Raw genomic sequence first — 6,750 nt, 5'->3', positions numbered from 1 at the left:
GAGAAGTGATCTTCATGCACTGAAAAAGAACACATGACAGTCCTAATGTTTCTTATTTCTTTTCTGTGTCCCCACAGGCCTGGCAATATCACTTCAGAGTAAGAGGGAAAGGGACTCATGCCTTTCCTCCAATCTGAAGCCCTGGGATGATTTCCCTTTCCTTTGCCTTTTGCTGAACAGACAAGGAAGGAAATTGACAGAAATGAGAGAGAAGCACCCTTTTGAGAAACTCCTTGGAATAAACACCACTATTTCCTGAGACATGTTTTCCAGAAATATCCGTTAGTGGTTGAGCTGCTAAAAAGTCGTTTTGTGGAGAGGGATTTGGGAGTCCTGGTGGACAACAAGGTAACCGTGAGGCAGCAATGATGTGGCCTCTTAGCCAAGAAGGCCAATGGGATCCTGGCCTGCATTCAGGAGTGTTGCCAGCAGGTTGAGGGAGCTCATCCTGCCCCTCTTCTCAGCTCTGGCGAGGCCAAACTTGGAGTACTGTGTACAGTTCTGGAGACCCTGGTACAAAAGGAATGTGGAGCTTCTAGAGGGGGTCCAGGGTAGAACAGTGAACATGATTAAGGGACTTTGGCCTCTATCATATGAGGAAAGACTAAGTAATCTGCGCCTCTTTAGCCTGGAGAAGAGAAGACTGAGAGGGGATTGTGAAAACGTTGCAGTTTGAAAGCCGTAGTGGTAGTGGTGGTGGGGGGAAAAGGAGATATCAAATCAGTATCGGATTCACAAACAGTCTGTGGACCGTAGGTCCGATCGCCTTCCTAGGAGTGAATCGAGTTCCCAAATAGCATCATCACCTATAAGCTCGACTCTGGCAGTATCGGATTCACGAACAGTCTGCCAACTGTAGGTCTGATTGCCTCCCCCTAAACAAGTAGCCGAGTTCACAAACAGTATGATTTATTCAAATGCAACATTTACAAAACAGGTTTTGGATGTCAGTACAGGAAATTCTCTCCTAGAGCGTGGGGTTTTAGCTAGCTCTGATGTACGAATGTGCAATCATCACTCACCCCAGAAGATGGGAGAGGGCTCTCACTCTCGAGTCTCCTCGGGCGGTGTCCTGACGCAAGGGGAGGAAAGGAGGATCAGCGCATCGACTGATCCAGAATTTATGGTGGATTCCTCCCTCTCACTTCTTAGTCTCCTCAGGCAGCATCCCAGCGTGAGGGGAGGGAATGGGGGATCAGCCTGTCAACTGACCCAGGAGTTAGGATGGTTTCTTCCCCCCCAGACTTTTCATACTTAGTTCACCTTTTATACTTTTCTTTACATTCAGGTGGAGCTTGAGTGACTAGACTCATACTTAATATTGTTATTGATTGATGAAAAAGTTTCTCGCTTTCATTTAAAGGTATAGTCAACCGCAAATCTAGAGCGCATGATCAGTGAGGGGTGGTCGTACCTCGGAGGCGGGTAATTTTTGAGATGGAGGTGTGGTTTTCACATTATAATGACCAAAGTTCCAGCAAAGTTCATATGAAAGGAGTGATTTGCCACCTTTGCTGGCTCAGCACCGGACATGTTATCGTATATCTCCCATTAGACAGCCACTGTGCAGCTTATCAGCAGCCCAGTACAGGGATTGCAACAGAGTTTGGCCGTGGTGTCTTCACTCTGCTCCATCCTCTGTTACTCCCCTTTGCAGCTGTGAGGAGGGCAGATTGTGTTGCCTAGGGAACCATGGAGGAGCAGAGTCCGTGTGCACCAGCCATCCTGGAAGTGGCAACTGTGTATCACCCCAAGCAAACTTCTGTAATGCCAAAACTTCGGTTAGGCCCTAGTTTTCCTCTCAGTTCCTGCTTTCAAACAATTCTTCCACAAACAATTCTTCCGCATTATCCACCCCGTGACTATAGTCACTCAAGCTTCACATAAACTTGTTTAGGTGTTAATAGTACATGCCCTAAACATGATGCAGTTAAGTGAGTGACTGCACATTGGTACATTAGACGGGAAGTTACAGAAAAGGCAGGGAGTCTAGTTCTACAAGAATATGTATACAGAATATATTGCAGTTACAATAGTAAGTAATGATTATAACAAACTTTGTATCCACCCCGTGACTCCAGTTACCATTGTATATTGAAATTTAGTCTCAAATTAGAGTCTTAGTACTTGGGACATCAATTGGGTCATCCCCCGTAAAGGGGTATAAGTGGTGAACTGAATCATCTTTACGTTAATAGCTTTCATTATAGTAGATTTTACACAAGATATTGCTATACTTAGGATAATTATCATTACAGTGAACATCACCACATATTCTACTAAACTTTGGATCCAACCAGTGACACCAAATCCAAACCAACTAAACACCTTCGCCAGCCAGCTAGTGTTCATTGATTCCTGGAGTTCATGGGTGTCTTTCGCCACCTGTTGTATCTTCTCTAATTGGATATCAAGGTCCTGTGTAACATTAGGGATATAAATGCAGCAGTCAGAATTGGAGAGGTTTAAGTAGCCACAAAGTCCATTTTGGTGTAACAGCATCAAGTCCAGTGCCATCCGGTTCTGAAGAGTCATTTTTGATGTGGCTTGTGATTGATGATTGAGCAACTGTATACTAGTATTGGTGGCATTAGCTGTTTTTTCCACTTGATAGGCTAGCTTACTTACTTAGCCATAATCGCATTTGCAAGACCAAATCCCCCGCAAAAAAAAAAAAAAAAAAAAAAAAAAAAAAAAAAAACTTCCATCTAAGACAGATCCTGGGAAGAGCCTCAAAACTAAGCTGTGGTTTCTTCTTTCTTATGTTCCACAGAGCCTTTTTTTTTTTCCTCTCAAACTCAAACCTTGTTCTTTTCTCTTTGATCCCAATACATCTCCCCCAAACATCTTTTAACATGCACATACCTTCTCCAACATTCTGTAACACATACCAACCATACCTGTGCTAAATATTTAGCCCTCATTTATTATTTACTGTGTGCAAACTGGAGCTCCCAGGATCCCAGTCATGATGGGAAGACCCAGGTTTCTTCTCAGTCCTGACAGTTCTATTTTTGCCCGTTTTGCTCGAGCCATCCAGTGGGGTCAGAGGAGTCCTCCTCCACCTGGGGCACAATGTTGGAAGGCCCAAGGTACACTGGTGTTCCGGTAATCCAGCCCATGAGGAGGTATACGTATTGCCGGCACTGCAGACACAGGTCAAACCAGCCAGAGCATCACCAGAAGCTATACGGCAATCATTCCGAGGCACACAGCCTTCACTTACTGATTTATATTTTATGCTGCGATTATGGCACAGACAGCCTATTTTGAGGGAAATGTAAACTGGCCAATAGTGTCTGACCCAATTGTGTTGTTCCTAATTAGAGCAATTTATCACATTTTAGCAATACCACAACACTGGCTTGTTTGATATTGAACCGAAAGAAAATCCTGGTCCAAATGGTGTAAAACCTGTGAAGTCCTGAAATTCCCCAAACCAAGAGCAATTTAAGCTATGATTATTTTGAAAGGGGACAATCCTACCCTCTATTCTTCTGATGGGAGTAAGGAAATAGGCATATTTTATTTAAAAGTAGTGGTGTTAAAGCAGTACAGAAGATAAGAATGGAGAGCTACTAAACAGAGTAGGTTAATAAGAAGAGATAATATGCTGGAACAGGCTGTTATTTTTGAACTACGATTTGAGCCAACACATTAAAATTACTATGAGAAATGCAATCACAATAATAACAAAAGCACATGCTAGAGAGACTTCAGCCCAGCAGCTCAGATGCAGCGTTTTTGTTTCTGTCTCGAGGATCACTGTAAGAGAAAACAAGAGAAACAAAACCTGCCTGCATGTGACCCTGTGCCCCGTGTTCTGGGTGTCACTGTTCAGCAGAGGGGTTGTACTAGATGATCTGTTGAGGTCCCATCCAACCTCAACCGTTCTGTTATTCTGTGCTCTGTAAGAGGCAAGGAACCATCAGAAATGCAGCTTGTGGTCTACATGAACACACAGTCTTCTTAAAGTCCCACTTAGGGGCCCACACTGTCCATGTCTGCCCATTTTTCCTCCCATTGTAACACCCTTTTAACAGACTTACCTCTGATCACATAGATTTGAAGGGGAAGGTCAGTGACACCATCCAAACAGGCCATGATGCCTCCATTCATAGCAACTCTCTTGCTTCCGCTCTGCTCTGCAGTGGCTGAGTGGACGCTGAGGAGCCAGGGTCTCTACCCATGGGCTGCAGAGCGCTTAGTCCTGCTGTACAGTGGTGGGAAGGAGGGAATAGACTAGCTCTCACATACAGAATTTCTGTCAGGTGAAATGAACTGCTCATTCAGAAGGCCTTTTCAGCATCTTCATCTCCATTTTAATGAGATTTTGAGGAACAGAGTAACAGCTTTAGGGATTTATATATTTGAGTACATAGTTACATATTTATATATATGTGTGTGTGTGTATATATATGTTCATACATACACACACAAAGACATTTATATGCATCTTTTTTTCTTGTGGATATAAATGTACTTGCTGAGAGGAAAGGATTCCCTGACCCTTGGTGCAGGGTGAGGACAGCTAGTCTGTCTGTTAGCTTTGGACAAAGCAAACTACAAGAAAGACAGAGGCCAAGGGAGCATCCCAAAATGTGCTTAGAGGCTTCTGGGGTGCCCTGAGACGTGCTTGGAGGCATCTTTGGACACAAACTGGTGCAACCTGATTGGCCAGCAGCAGGCAGGTAGGCGGGTGGGCATCGTGATGTCATTGAGGGCAGCAGAAAGGCCCAGTAGAAAGGAGAGCTCCTGGAGAGGGGAGAGGCAGAGGCAGGTCAAGGTGGCCTGGCTGGGAGATGTTTGCTGAGGTCAGCTCCATTGCAGCAGTCTGATTGGGCAGCAGGCAGGCAGGCACTGTGAGGTCATGAAGTGGATCAGAAAAGCTTCCCCATGGAGAGGAGAGCTCAAGGGGAGGGGAGAGGTGGGCTACAGCGACATGTTGGGGATGTTGACTGTGAGGTGAGTTCCTTCCATCAGCCAGATGGGCCCTTAGCATCTGGGAGCATTGTGAGGTGATCAAGAGCATCAGGCTCTGAATGGATTACAGAGGACTACAGGCAGCTGGATTGTCAGAGTTCACTGAAACATCTTTTGACAGAGACTGCCATCATCAGCTGGACAGCAACCAATTGCCCAAGTAAAAGATGCCAAATAAAAAGTTCCCCAAAAAGTCCAGATTTTAAAATGACACTCTGTGCCTGAACATCTGTGAAGCAAGTGGATTCTTTGAACCACCCCCTTCCGCTTATAGAGCCAGCAACTGCTGTCATTAACTCTGACGGGAGCTTCAGAGCAGGCACATTGTTTCCCTCTGCCAAGAACAGACATTTGGCTCCAGAGGTGGAGGTCTGGTCTTGGGCTTGGCAAACACCTGGAGCGTCTGTCTGCATTTTGTCACTCTTTGCCCATGCATGGCCCGTGTCCATGTGTGTGAGCGTGAACAAAACCCGGCAAAGGGAAGAGCCCTGTCATGTGACACATATTCCTGCAGGCTCTGGGCATGGAATGGGAAGGCTGCTCTAGGGTGGATGGTGCCAGCACAAAGGTGCCTCCTGAAAATCCCTGTGGCCACAGCCTCCAGCCTGCCCACTTGAGTGTGATCTCCTCCTGAGCAGACCCTCCTCTGACAGGGGGCTCATGCTGGCTGCTTCCCTGCTGCTGGGCTCTGACCCGTGCTGTGCTGATGGAGAAGAGTAAAGTGCCTGTCATGTGCCCCCTCCCTGCCAGCTCTGCTTCCTGCATGTCTTGTGTTTTTCCCTTCCCGCCTTTTCCTAGCATCACATGACGGCAAGTTACTCCTTGGGGAGATGTGGCATTCTTCATTCCTAGGATAATGTGTAAGCTTTGGGAAAAGTTGAGGAAAGCTATGGGAAATGGAGGCAGTCCAGGAGGGATACTGCGAGTGATTTAGCAAACATGCAGTACTGTCTATGAGAGGAGCGGGTCCAGGGAGCCTGAGAGGCAGTGGTTGAACCAGAGAGTGCAGATAGCTTGTCTGCAGGTTGTGGGGAATCTGCACAAGGCAGCTCTGCAGTGGGATAAGGGGCAAAGCCAAGCATTTGTGAGGAACTGTGAGGAACATGGGCAAACCCACAGATGTTCATTTCCAAGCAAATGAGTTCCATATTTGCAATAGGAGCTTCTCAGGTGCACTCCCTCCATGACTGGACAGGAAAATGGGCAGCAGCAGAGGCTGAAGGACTCCCTGGTTATTAATGAGAGGAACTTGCAGGTTTCTGTCATGAAAGAGCTATTGCAATGTCTTTCCCATCCTGGGAGGACCTGTGGGAGAACAGAGCCCCACAGGGCTGCCAACAGAGGCTCAGCACGGGGGACAAGGGCACCTGCAATGGATCCAGATGTCCATAACCCTGTGATTGCATTCCACTGCAAATCCCTTTCCTTAAAAAAGGCCACACACAAAATCTCCTCCAAAGACCACCACCAACAAAAGAAATAAACATAATTAAGGAGGGCTATAAAAGCAAAGAACGGTAAAGTGTGAAGAGGGTTGACTAACCACCTCCTTCTTGACATCCTCTTCAAAGTTTATTTCTTATTTCATTTTGATTGACATTTTTTCATATTCAGGTCCACACAATTAAAACAGATATACTTGTATGTCTTGTGCAGAGTTAAGTGGCCCAAAGCCCCTGCAACAGCAATTGCTCACTCTATGTTCAGAGCCATTCCCGCTAGGAGATGCTGAGCTCTCTTGCCTGCTCTCTCTTGCCCTGCTCAGTT

Source organism: Tinamus guttatus, unplaced genomic scaffold (genome assembly GCF_059628265.1).
Source record: "Tinamus guttatus ecotype Peru unplaced genomic scaffold, ASM5962826v1 Tinamus_guttatus_pri_ptg000618c, whole genome shotgun sequence".
Taxonomy (NCBI): domain Eukaryota; kingdom Metazoa; phylum Chordata; class Aves; order Tinamiformes; family Tinamidae; genus Tinamus; species Tinamus guttatus.
This window is presented reverse-complemented; position numbering follows the sequence as displayed.